Below are 15,058 nucleotides of genomic sequence, written 5' to 3'. Positions count from 1 at the left end.
CGAATAAAATCACATACGCGGGCTGTCAACAATCGGTTATAAAAATGATTAGAAAGTGGGATGGCCATTTAGCAAATTCCATGGTCTTCCTTAAAATCATATTACATTAGAATCTTTAAGCTCGATTTAATTAAATTACTTCCTTAAACTCGGGTGCGCATTGATGCGACCCAAATCCAAATCTCGATGAAGTCGAAATGTGTTGACAATCACGGGCGCATTGATTGCGACGGGGTTCGAAACGCGTTTTCACGACATCGTAATTCTTATAAAATAAATAATGATAGAAAAGAGGTTCCACAAATTGAGACGAGCCTCACCACACAAAAATGAATAAATGTGGGACCCTCGATAAATGGTTGATTATAAATATTTTAGAATTTGGGATGGCCGTTTAGCGAACTTCATGGCTTTTCCCCAAAATAATGCTACGTTAGCATCTTTAGGCACGATTTAATTAAATTACTTTCTTAAACTCGGGTGCGCATTGATGCGACTCAAATTCAAATCTCGACGAAGTCGAAATGTGTTGATAACCACGGGTGCATTGATTGCGACGTGGTTCGAAACGCGTTTTCACGACGTCGCAATTCTTTTAAAATAAATAACGATAAAAAGCGGTTTACGAATAAAAAGCACATAAGTTAGCATGTATTAAAATCAGATAAAATCAAATATAACAGTTAAGCGACCGTGCTAAAACCACAGAACCCGGGAATGCCTAACACCTTCTCCCGGGTTAACAAAATTCCTTACTCGGATTTCTGGTATGCGGACTGTTAACAGAGTCATAAATTTCCTCGGTTCGGGATTTAGCCGGTGACTTGGGACACCATTAATCTCTCAAGTGGCGACTCTGAATAATTAATAATTAAATCCCGTTCCGATTGTCCTTTAAATGGAAAAACTCCTTTACGCCCTTTGTGGGGTGTAGGTAGAAAAAGGAGGTAGAAAAAGGAGGTGTGACAACACTCTCCAATTTCAAGCCCTAATTCCCCAATTTTAGGCTTTAAATCTCACTAATTTTATGTCTAATTAGTTAAAAATCACGATCAAATTGAGTATTGAGTTCAAAAAATCTTAGTTCCAAGTGTTTCCCTTCAATTCCCTCTTAAATCCCTCTAAAAAAGCTTCAAAACCGCTCAACAATGGTGGAAAATAGGCTAAAAATTGCGAAGGCACTATTTCAACATTCTGCCCCCAGGTATTATTTCCTTCTTCGCGAACGTGATACCTCCCTCGTGTTTGTGAAGCATAATTTGCCTCGAGCAAAAATTCCCTTCTTTGCAAACGTGAGGGCCCACCCGCGAACGCGAAGACCAAACAACTGACCCTATAGGAACGCGTAGCTTTAACTCAGGAACCTTCGCGAACGCGGGACTTACATCGCGAATGTGAAGAAAAAACCAGCTGCCTCTCTCAACAACCCTTCGCGAACGCGAAGAATAAAACTCTGCAATAGAACAGAAGAAAAATCTGTAACTCTCAAAACCAAGAATTGGTCCGTTAAACACCGAAACTCACCCGAGGCCCTCGGGACATCAACCAAACATGCCAACACATCCCATAACATCATTCAAACTTGTTCCAAACTTCGGAACGCTCAAAACAACACCTAAACATCAAATCACCCTCGGATTCAAGCCTAAGAATTCCAAAACTTCCGAATTCTGAATTCAATCAATAAGTATGTCAAACCTCGTCCAAATAAACTGAAATTTTGCACACACGTCCCTAATGACATAATGGACCTACTCCAACTTTCGAAATTCCATTCCGACACTGATATCAAGATTTCCACGGCCGACCGAAAAATGCCAAATTTCCAACTTTGCCAATTCAGGCTTAAATCTTCCACGGACCTCCAAAATACATTCCGGACGTGTTCCCAAGTCCAAAATCCGAGATCAAATACTAAAAAGTCAAAACTTAGTCAAACCTTTCAAATTTAAAGCTTCAAGCTAAGAATTGTTCTTCCAAATCTATTTCGATTGTCCTGAAAATCAAAATCGATGATTCACATAAGTCATAATACATCATGTGGGACTAGTCATGCCCGAGAACTGGCGAGCAAAGTCCAAATACTCAAAAAGACCGGTCGGATCGTTACATTCTCCCCCAGTTAAACATACATTCGTTCTCAAACCTAAAAGCTAGAATGAATCTAACAAAAGCGTGAATTTTCAAATAAGCATGGATGGTCAACAAAAATACATATGAACCCTAACTAGACCAATTTCATGCTACTGAAGATATACCCTAAATACCAAAATGCTAAAGTTTCAATTGCCCTAACGAACAAACCAATAGGCAGAACCCAAAGCTACAAACAACAAGAAATAAACCTAAACATAGTAGAATTAAACATGAGGCCAAAATCAAACAAGTAACATGCAGAAGGGAAGAAAAACGAGGAACAAAATCAAACAAAAAGAAAGAAAAGAAAATTTACCTACACTTTCCCTTTCAATACTGGAACCATTATGAACTTGATCAATCTTCATAAGTCAGAAATGAACTCGAACTACCATTAATCGACTGTTCTTAGCAAGAAAAGTAGACTAATGGATGTTTTGGGTTCACTTGACCATCAACCGACTAGAAAAGCAAAATGGGGGAAAAATTAGGGTTCAAAATTTTCCAGATTCAAAATTCGAGCACTTTGAGGGTGTTTTCGGGGGAATTGATGATGGATTTGGGAAGAGTAAGGGACAACGGTTGCCTAATATCGATTTGGGGAAGTTTGGCGGGATTAGGGTTTTGGGACTCTGAGTTTAGATCAAAAATTGAAGAGATTTGAGGGAATTGGTTCTATGCTGTTTATCCAAGTTCTTTCTAAATTACCTTCAATTTGATACCTCCCCTCGTCATAATACCACAATTCCTCAACCCAAACTCACCATACGAGATCCAAGCATAAAACCACACCGTCTAAGGCTCATAAGCCGCTGAAATACTCTCTTAAATATCCCCAAAAACACCACATTCCAAATACTTACCTTGAAGAGACTTCCTAAGAATCTAGAACCATTAACTCCACATTCCTGATACTGATATGTATAATCCCATAATTGATATAGAAATGCCACAAGTCTTGACATCCTCCAATGTAAACCTCGGTTTCCGGCAAAATGCACCTCTTGAAGGTCTCCAAGTACTACATGTAAATCTTGAACCCTTCAAAACCATTCTCAGGAGTCATCCACTCTGCTCGAACCTCAATTAGACTGATCAAACGGACCGAACGACCTGAGCTCCATCAGCACTCCAACTCCCCTAAAAGCAACCCCACCTTAATGCGATCAAATACTTTCCTGCTCCATGCACATTACATCATTCACTATTAACAACTCAAGTCATTCCACAATTCTTATACACCCATAAAGAATAATACAACCCCTATCCAAATTTCCTTTACTCGAGTCATCCTCGATCTCAACCATCCATAAGCCATACTTGATTCACTTGTATGCCTCAAACCGGAACCATCATAGCACATAACCAAGCAATCAACTGATCCATAGCGGACTCCCCCACTTGGCTCAAAGCCATAAATCAAAATACACAATAACTCACAATGCCTATACTCTAATACCGCCATAATACCATAGTGAGATTAAACTCAATCCTTCATAAGCTTGTGCAACACAAACTATCTAGCACTTCAAATCATCTGTAGATCTCGCATTCACCCTCGTAACAGTCAAAACATCTCCCATACGTGATCCAAACTCAAACTGCAACCCATATATTTCACTGGTAAAAGAGGTCTTCCAACAAACAACATAAGGATTACACAAACTTAAGAACACTCCGTAGGAGATAACCCACCTGCTTCGCCTAAAACTAACATCTCTCTATACTTCCACTGTCATAAACATTACGCAATCACTTAATCTTCCTAAGTCTGAACTCATATCGTAACATGAAATCTACTTCATTCCCCAACTAGACAATATGAAAGGATCCTTCAACACACCCACAATTTGGGCTACACATCAAATCACGATGGAAAACAGGCACCAGATAGTTCTTTCTACCCTCAAGCAGACCCTTCTCGACATATTCAAATCATATGAACATCTCGCAGTCACATCATACTTATCACGTAGCTACCAGTCATCACTTCCACTAATAGGGACACTATCGATCATATAAATCCAAAACCACACGTTCACACAATCAATGCCTTAGTGCTCAAGCTACAGGTAAAACTCGGCCTCAAGTCCTCCAAATTGGCCTAACATCAACACACAGAAATCACATCTCGCCCATCGATCAGGGAATCACAAGCCGTCGATGCACAGCTGATACCGAGCGCTCATGCGCGCATACGAATTCGTGGAAGGAATTCAAAGAGTTACATTTTAAGATGAATCAAGGACGCACGATAAAAATTCAAGAATGTCGGATTTCCTAAAGGTTCAGCAGCCTCTCGAGGATAAGTACAGACGTCTCCGTACTGATCCGCGAGACTCTACTAAACCTGCTCATGACTCGTGAGACTTATGTAACCTAGGCTCTAATACCAACTTGTCACGACCCTAAAACTGACCCGATCATGATGACGCCTATCGTGAAACTAGGCCAGCCGACACAAACTCAAACCAACCAGAAAATATTAAGAAGTCATTTTAAGCCATTAATTAACCAAAATCCCTTACTATAAGTTAAAAAAAGCAGTGCGGAATGAATACACAAGCCCCACATTCAGGTGTCACAAGTCATGAGCATCTACTACCACTGTTCTGACGACATCAAGGCCAACATGGCCGGGAAAATCACAAATAAATACACTAAGGACGAATAAAAGAGGGAGAAATCAGGGCTGCGATCGCCAGGCAGCTACCTTGCTAACTCCGATGAACCTGCATTGAGTGATCAACACCCGCCGTCGGGTTCATAAATACCTAAATCTGCACACAAGGAGCAGGGAGTAATGTGAGTATGCCAACTCAATAAGTAATAAAAATAAATTAAAGCTGAGCAGTAAGGAAACACGTAAACCACGTTATAACGCTACAGCAAATACAGTACATTTCCAAAATAGTATAGAAATCATTTATTTCGTAAATCAAACTCAGTTTCAATAAAAACACTTTCCTTTTTAAAACATCTTCCAATAGTTTCAAATGAGTGATGAAGTAGTGAGTAAAAAACGATAGAATCGTAAACAGCCTCTCGGCCAAAACATGTACCACAAACCGCCCCTCGAGCATAATATCAACAGAACCAGCCCCTTGGGTTACCTCACAATCACTCGTAATCAGCCCCTCGGGCATAATATGAATCAAGAACCGTCCCTCGGGTAAAACATGGATCAAGAAAACAGCCCCCTCGGGCTATATCACATCACTCACACTGGGTACCCGCGCTCACTGGGGGTGTTCAGACTCTAGAGGGGCTCCTCATCCCAAGCGCTATAACTAGCCATCTCGTAGCTTAATCGATCAGGCCCTCGGCCTCATATAACAACAAGCCACCTCGTGGCATAAATCAATCAGGCCCTCGACCTCACAATATCATGAATCAGCAACAACCTATTGTGGCGTGCAGCCCAATCCCATAATATCCTCACAACACAGGCCTCACTCAGTCAGAAATCTCTCAAGCCACTCGGGCAACAGTAAAACATGATGCTCAACCCAAAATATCATTTAAAATATCAAAATAGAGTAAATACGGCTGAGTTATGAAAATAGTAAAGTACAACATGACTGAGTGCAAATATTAAATCAAAACAGAGAGGAATAGTAGTAAAAAGCCCCTAAGGGTCCAAAATAGTTGGCACGCGGCCCAAATATGTCATTCAGCCCAAAACATAGTAATACTTTCCAAAACACAATGATATCAAACAGTTTTTAATCAAATGCGCGACTCAACAGTCTTACGGGACGGACCAAGTCACCATCCCCAACGGTGCACGACCCCACGCTCGTGATCTAGCATGTGTGTCACCTCAAAGTAGCATAATGATGTGAAATCTGGGGTTTCATGCCTTTAGGACAACATTTACAATCATTACTTACCTCAATTTTGTCCAAAATCTACCCCGCGATACCTTTGCCCCTTGAATCGGCCTCCAATTGCTCCAAATCTAACCAAAATCAGTATCATACCATTAATACGAGCTAAAGGAACAAAGCCCAAGCGAAAATAATTAATTTAACTCAAAAATCCCGAAATTGGCCAAATCCTCCCCCTCCCTCCCGGGCCCACATCTCGGAATCCGATAAAAATCAAAGAAATAGAATCCTTATCCTCCCACGAGTCCATACATACCAAGAACATCAAAATCGGACCTCAAATGGACCCTTAAATCTCCAATTTACACTCTCCAATTTCAAGCCCTAATTCCCCAATTTTAGGCTTTAAATCCCACTAATTTCATGTCTAATTAGTTAAAAATCACCATAGAATCGAGTATTGAGTATAAAAAATCTTACCTTCAAGTGTTTCCCTTCGATCCCTCTTTAATCCCTCTCAAAAAGCTTCAAAACCGCTCAACAATGGTTGAAAATGGGCTAAAAATCGCGAAGGCACTATTTAAAGATTCTGCCCCAGGTATTATCGCGAGGGCCCACCCGCGAACGCGAAGACCAAACAGCCGACCCTACGCGAACGCGAAACGTTCCTCGCGAATGCGTAGCTTTAACTCAGGAACCTTCGCAAACACGGAACTTACATCGCGAACGCAAAGAACAAACCAGCTACCTCTCTCAACAATCCTTTGCGAACGCGAGGACCTCTCGCGAACGCGAAGAACAAAACTCTGCAACTGAACAGAAAAAAATCTGCAACTCTGAAAATCAAGAATTGGTCCGTTAACCACCCGAAACTCACACGAGGCCCTCAGGACCTCAACCAAACATGCCAACACATCCCATAACATTATTCAAGCTTTTTCCAACCTTCGGAACGCTCAAAACAACATCAAAACATCAAATCACCCTTGGATTCAGGCCTAAGAATTCCAAAACTTCCGAATACCGAATTCGATCAAAAAGCCTATCAAACCTCGTCCAAATCACCTAAAATTTTGCACACATGTCCCAAATAACATAACGGACCTACTACAACTTTCAAAATTCCATTGTGACCTTGATATCAAGATTTCACTGCCGACCAAAAAACGCAAAATTTTCAACTTTGCCAATTCAGGCTTAAATCTTCCACGAACCTCCAAAATACATTCCAGACGCGCTCCCAAGTCCAAAATCACCTAACGGAGCTAACAAAATTATAAAAATCCAAATCCGAGATCGAATATTAAAAAATCAAAACTTGGTCAAACCTTTCAAATTTAAAACTTCAAGTTGAGAATTGTTCTTCAAAAACTATTCCAATTGTCTTGAAAACCTAAACCGACAATTCACATAAGTCATAATACATCATATAGAGCTAGTCATGCCCGAGAACTGACGAGCGAAGTACAAATGCTCAAAATGACTGATCAGGTCGTTACAACAAGCCGTCGGTATACAGTGACATTTGGTTCTCAACATCACATTCAAACGCATAGGAAGAATCGAAATAACATGTTTTAAGCTGAAACAAGGTCGCATGATAAGGAAAGAAAGATGGAAAGTTTGCAAATCCCGTTCAGCCTCTCGAAGATAGGTATGGACGCCATCATACCGATCTGCAGGACTATACTAGACACTTGCTCATGACTCGTAGAACCTATGAGCCTAGAGCTCTGATACCAACTTGTCACGACCAAAAATCTACCTAGTCATGATGGAACCTAGTCGTGATGGAGCCAAAAGATATATCATCAGTTTGAAATTTACAGAAACAAAAATATAGATCTTAAACTACCGCGAACAATTGGTAGCTTGTATCTGGAGTGCGGATACGTCTTCAATTCAAGGCTCCAGCTTCCACAGCTACATAGCTCCAATATCTTTACGCAAGGTGCAGAATTATAGTATGAGTACAACCGACCCCATGTACTTAGTAAGTATCTTAACTAACCTTGGTGAAGCAGTGACAAGGTTTTTAAGTCAAAAGATACTCACTAATATAACTGTGCAGTAGATTTGTAATAGAAACAATACAAGAAATAATAGAGAAAAGTACAAGAACAAATATGCGAAGGAGTAAACGATTACTAAAATAAATTACAGTCAATTTTCTCAATATCACAACCACTCCTTTTCTTAAAGTGATAACCACCAAACAACATTTGAATCCACAAATATTCATAGTATGAGGAATGTATTCAAGATATCAAATCAAATGGCACGGCAATACCCTTCGTGTATTTATCTCATCCTCACCAAATATATGAATGTATGACAAATCAATTGGCATGGAAATATCCTTCGTGCATTTATCTCATCATCACCAAGCATATGTATAACAATACCAACCAGGATAAATGCCAATAACAGTAATATCAAAGTGGAAAATGCACATGTAGCAATATCAAACCAGGCAGAGCATACGAAAAATGGTAACAGACATGGTGGGAAGCAGAGAAGTAATGATAGCAATTATGATAGGAGAATATAAATTCCACTATATAGCAAAGTAGAAGGTTTAAATGAAAGCACAACAAACGAGAAAAGTCATAGATTTAAATATAAAAAACAAGACAAAAAGCATGATTGTGACCAGATAAATAGATAGAAAGCATGGATAGAACAATAATTATTAAGGTAGGAGGCAAAGACGTGACAACATCAACAACAAGTCACATAGAAAGCATAGGTAACAATGACAACTCAGAATGAATACCTGAATGTATATGCAATGGCACGGCATCACCCTTCGTGCTATACCCTCTTCCGCACATGATAATGTATATGCAATGGCACGACATAACCCTTCGTGCTTTACTCTCTTCCTCTCATGATAATGTAAAACAATGGCACGACATTATCCTTCGTACATAATAATGTATATGAAATGACACGGAATCACCCTTCATACTTTATACTCTTCCTCACATGATAATGTATATGCAATGGCATGGCATCATCCTTCATGCTTCATATTCTTCCTCACACGATAATATAAAACAACGACACATCATTATCCTTCATGTGTGATAATGTATATAAAATGGCACGACATCATCCAATGTGCTTTACACTCTTCCTCACCAAGAACATGTATATCAATGACAAGAAAACTAGGAAGAATGAATAATATCAAGAAGAGTGGTTAAGCAAATACACCACGTGAACAACAATCACAACTCTTGAATCAATAAACCTAAAGAGCCCTACAAATCTCAAACATGATTTTCAACATAAGTATGGAACCCAAGTACCCCAGAATTACGGTCGTAGATATGTATTTGAGATTAGGTATAGTGATGACCGAATTTAGCGCATCAATAGTTTCACAAAGAGGACATCAAATGTTAATCTAGTTATGACAAGCTTAATTATGGTTTCTAGCATTGAAATTCATATTCATATTATTATAGAAGTCAAGTAAAATAAGAGGAAAGAAAATCACATTGTCCAACAAGGCACAAAAAATCGAATAATCTACCCCGAGCATGGATAATCCTGACACATGCATATACGCTCGTCACCTCGCATATACATCACCCCCGCATGTAGCAAACAATATCATTTATTAGGAAATATTTCTCCAACAAAGCTAAGCATGCCACCTACTTCAAACAAGCCAAATTGATACACTAGAAGTGCCATCCCGCATGAATCGACCTCTGAACGGCTCAAAACTAGCTAAAAGAAACTCAAAAACATCAAATAATGCTCTAAGAGTTGAACACAAACAATAAATTTCGAATATTTAATCAAATGCTCAATGTCAACCACAAGGTCAACCCGGGCCCGTACCCCGGAATCCTATAAAACTCATAAATACGAGTCCATTAATATCAATTTCACTCAATTCGACTCTAAATTGATGTTCAAATCTCAAATATTCACTTTAGAAAAGTTTTGACAAAAAACCCCAATTTCTCAATTAAATTCACTAATCATTTGCCAAAACAAAAGATGGAATCATGTAATATAATTAAAACCGAGTCAAAAATACTTACCCAATCCAAATCGTGAAAGTCGCCTCCAAGACCGCCCATATCCGAGCTCTATAACGCAAAATGTAAAAAAATAACCAAAACCTTCAAAATATAGTACTTTATAACATTGCTTCAGAGAAACCCATTGCGATCGCGGTAATATCTTCGTGATTGCGAAGGAAAAAAGTCAGTACCCAAAAAGACCATCCACGTTCGTGTACCAGTACCGCGAACACGATTCACTAATCTGCCAAAAATTCACGAATACAGTCCCTCGCCCATGGACGCGAAGAACAACTCACGCCTGCCACATTCCTACTATGCGAACGCGGAAGCCTCACAGTAAACGCGATTAAAAAACCTAGTCAGCTGACAAAATACTCATCGCGATCGCAGCTGTGCTCCCGCGATCGCGAAGCTCAACTAGAGCACTAGAAAACTAGCAACTCATGCCAACTTCAAAATGGTCCGAAATCTGTTCGAAGCTTACCCGAGCCCCTCAGGACCCTATCCCAACATATCAACAAGTCTCAAAATATAAGACAGACTTACTCGAGGTCCCAACTCACGCAAAATAACATCAAAACCATGAATCGCCGATTAAGATTGAACTTTTAAGTTCATAAACTTCAAACTTCAATCAAGCATCTGATTCAAGCCTAACAAATTTGGAATGAACCCAAATTTTGCACACAAGTTCCAAATGATATAAAGAACCTATTCCAAGTCATGAAAAAATAATCTGAATCCGATAACATCGATGTCAACTCCCGATCAAAACCTATGAGTTTTCCAGACCTTCAAATTGCCAACTTTCGCCAATTAGAGGCCAAACCCTCTAGAAACACCCAAATGTAAATTCGGGCAGTCGCCCAAGTTCAGAATTACCATCTGTACCTAATGGAACCATAAAAACTCCGATCTGAGGTCAAATTCACAAAAGTCAAACTTGGTCAATTCTTTCAACTTAAAGCTTCTAAAATGAGAATCATTCTTTCAAATCAACCCTGAACCATTCGGAAACCAAAACCGATTATACATGTAAGTCATAATACACCATATGAAGCTACTCATGAACTCAAACTACCGAACTGAATGTAAATGCCCAAAATGATCGATCGGATCCTTACAACGAGGCTATAATAAGTGTCTTTTAACATATTACTCCCTCCGTTTCAATTTATGTGAACCTGTTTGACTGGGTACGGAGTTTAAGAAAAAAATGAAGACTTTTGGAATTTGTGGTCCTAAACAAGTCGAAATGGGGCCCAGAGTATTTGTGTGATTATAAAAGCTTCTCATTAAGGGTAGAGTTGTAAGTTTAAGCTAAATTGTTCCCAAATTTAGAAAGGATTCATTCTTTTTTGAACGGACCAAAACGGAAATAAGTTCACATAAATTGGAACAAAGGGAGTATTAACTTAAGAAAATGTATCTTGTCGTTATTCTTAGAAAGAAAATTGGGCCAATAAGTTTGGTATAAGAAAAGACCAAAAAGAAAAGAAAAAGGAGAGAAGTATGAGGTTACTAACCCATAGGTGTTAAATATGTTGAACTTCAGCCGGCCCAATGTCACTAAAATTCTTGTGTTTGGCCGTTTTCTTTAAATAATCAAAGCTGGCCCGCACTCCAAATAATTAGTTAGCCCACGTTCTAAATAAATTAGGTTTGCCCATTTGTCATTACTAATAAATAAGTAATTAAATTTATCCAAATTGTTAGGCACAACTGCAAGTATATAATTTTATTAAAAATATTTGCTTATACTAGTTTTTTATAATAATAATAAAACCATAAATAAGGTACAATATCAATAAAATACCCATATGTTGTTTTACTACTATTAAATTACAAAAAAAAAACATATATTTTCACAATAAAGTTGGATAATCATTTTTTACAAATAATATGTTTCACAAAAAAACATATTAAATTACAAATAAAGTTGAGATTAATAAAAAAATTCGATAAATAAAGCGAACATAAGCAAAACATGAAAACCACATAAAACATAGTTTACCCAAAATTAATTCAAGCCAAGTTTAAGTCAATAAAGCGACCGTGTTAGAACCACGAGATTCAGAAATTGCTTCACACGATCTTCCCAGTGAACAGAATTTCTTACTCGGTTCCTATTTTGCGGACCAATAAATTTGAGTCAACCTTCCTTTGACTAGGGATTCAAATAAAAGATGACTTGAAATACCTAAAATTTAATTTCATGTGGCGACTCTGTAAATTAATAATATCTATTCAAATTTATCACATTAATTGGAAAAAACCCTTTAATCCACCATACATAATATTTTGAGGGGTGGTAAAAAAGGGGTGTGACAATGATCCAATATGTTTTATAGCACATAAGTGTTTGTGACGAACCAATATGTTATTTTGATTTCTAGCCTTAATTTCCATGATCCGAGACCTCTCGTAACTTCATTTGATGTATCTTGGATTGTGTGCATGGTCCATGACATTTTTCAAAAAGCTTTTATGTTAAATTTTGAAAGACAATAAAACAATTTAGTAAAAATAAGGCTAGAGTTGACTACGATCAATATTTCATGTAAAAGACCCTGGATTAGTGTTTTAACTATTCTAGTAGGTCCGTATTGTAATTTTGGACTTAGGCGTACGCCCAAAATTAAATTCGAAGGTCCTTAGGTTTATTTGACTTGTTTTGCCGAAAATTAGCAATTTGAATGGTTGAAAATTTCCTAGGTTTCATTGGTAAGCAACTCTAATCCACTTTCTTTCAATTCTCCATTACTTTTCATAAGATTTCACCATCAAATCTAAAATTTCCATGGTAGAAATTAGGGATTTGGGTAGAATTTAGGAATTTGTCAAAATTGAGATTTAGACCTCAAATTGAGGTCGAATTTCGAAACAAATCACATAACCGAGCTAGAAGTGCATGAGTAATCGGATTTTGGTCCTCATCTCGAGTTTTGACCAAGCGGGCTCGAGGGTTGACTTTTGTTGAGTCTTTTTCATTGATGTGTAGTTTCTAAAGCTTATTTTGAATCGTTTGATCGATAATTTACTAGATTTGATTGGTTTGGAGGCTTGTTCAAAAGGCAAGGACGTGGTTGATTGATTGCCTTGTTCACGGGGTAAAGTAAGTGTTGTGTCTTACTTTGACTAGAGGGAATGAGGATTTATTGAACTGATTGTTATGTGAATTATGTGGGAAAATAACGTATATGTGAGGTGACGAGTGTATATGCACCGTCATGGGATTTCGCATGCAGAATTGGCTATTTATTTCTATGTCTTCATTTATTCCATGTTATTTCTCGTTCAATGCTTTAATTGTTACATGTTCTTACTTGACATCCATACTATACTTGTTAATTGTTATTTAATTAATACTTGTCTTAATTTATTTATTTCTCACACGATTTCTGCTTATTTGATGTTTGTTTCTACTTGCCTTAATTGTACATTCTCACTGTCACATGTTTTACCTGTTTTTATTGTCCTTATATTACTTAATGCACTATATTATGTTGTTTCGCTTATGTGAGTCGTTTAGCCGTTATGTACTGATGAATTGGTAAAGTTTGAGATTCGGAGGTGTTGGATGTTCTCCGTTTATTATTGTAATGACCCGGCCAGTCGTTTAAAGAATTTACGCCCCGATCCCCTATAAACTGCTTTCCCCGTATTTGTTTCTGCTATTTAATTTGCCGGGATGCTTCATTGTGAGTTTTGGAGCATTTTGGGACACTTAGTTCGTCAATGAGAGCTTAAACTTTAGAATTTGGACCGTAGTCATAGCAGTGTGAAGACGGCCTCAGAATGGAATTCTGTCAATTTCGTTAGCTCTATTGGGTGATTTCGGGCTTACGGGTGTGTTTAGATTGTATTTTGGAGGTCCGTAGCTTATTTAGGCTTGAAATGCCGAAAGTTGAATTTTTGAAGTTTCCGGATCGATAGTGAGATTTTGATATCAGGGTTGAAATCCTATTCCAAAAGTTGAAATAGCTCCGCAGTGTTGAATGTGACTTGTCTGAACAATTTGGGGTCAATCGGACTTGGTTTGGTTGGTTTCGGCATCGGTTGTAGGATTCTTGAAATTTTAAGTTCTTTAGGTTTGGATTGGAGGGTGATTCGTGGTTTTAGGGTTGTTTGATGGTATTTGAAGGTTGGACTAAGTTTGTATGATGTTTTAGGATTGGTTGGTATGTTTGGTTTAGGTCCCGGGGGCCTCGGGTGTGTTTCGAATGCTCAACGGATCATTTTTGGACTTGGAGAAAGAACAAATTTTCTGGTTTTTCTGTTGCAGACATTCCTTCTTCGCGATCGCGTGAGGTGGCTCACAATCGCATAGGCTTAGCTGAGGCAGAGGGAGTTTGTTTTTCGCGTTCACGGGAAAAAGATATGCGAACGCGTAGCAATGGTGGAAGGTTGAATCGTGAACGCGAGGGCTATGTCGCGTTCGCAAAGAAGAAGTGAGACAGCTGTAGAGTTGAGAGCTTCTCTTCGCGATTGTGTGAGGTCAACCACTATCGCGTAGGCCTGAGCAGAGCAAGCATCCCGTTCGCATGGGGAGTTACGCGTTCACGTAGGGTAAATCTGGGAGCCAGCGGAGTTATTCTTCGCGATTGCGTGGGAGCTTCCACGATCGCGATTAAGGTCACGTTTGGGCAGAACATAAAATTCAAAATCGAGGGTTTTGAGATCATATCACAAAATTGAATTGGGAGCTCGGCAGGAGACGAATTTTGGAGAGATTTTCGGAGGAAGTTTGCGGGTAATGATTCCTAATTCCTTTTTGCTTATAACTCATTAGTCTAAACATGAATTCATCATCTAATTTCGGATTCGGGATGAGAAATTGGGGGAAAATTGAGAAAAGTTCTTAGGCCTAATTTTGGGGGTTTTGATCAAGATTTTGGTATCGGATTGGAGTGATTTTGGTATGGTTAGACTCGTGAGTGAATGGTGGTTCATAATCCGTAACTTTAACCCAGTTCGAGACATGGGTCCGGGGGGGATTTTTGGGCGTTTTTCTATTTTCTTGCCTTAGCTTTGATTTCATTAGCT

The sequence above is a fragment of the Nicotiana sylvestris genome, chromosome 4 (genome assembly GCF_000393655.2).
Source record: "Nicotiana sylvestris chromosome 4, ASM39365v2, whole genome shotgun sequence".
NCBI lineage: Eukaryota > Viridiplantae > Streptophyta > Magnoliopsida > Solanales > Solanaceae > Nicotiana > Nicotiana sylvestris.
The sequence above is the reverse complement of the archived record's forward strand: the minus strand, read 5'-3'. Positions refer to the sequence as shown.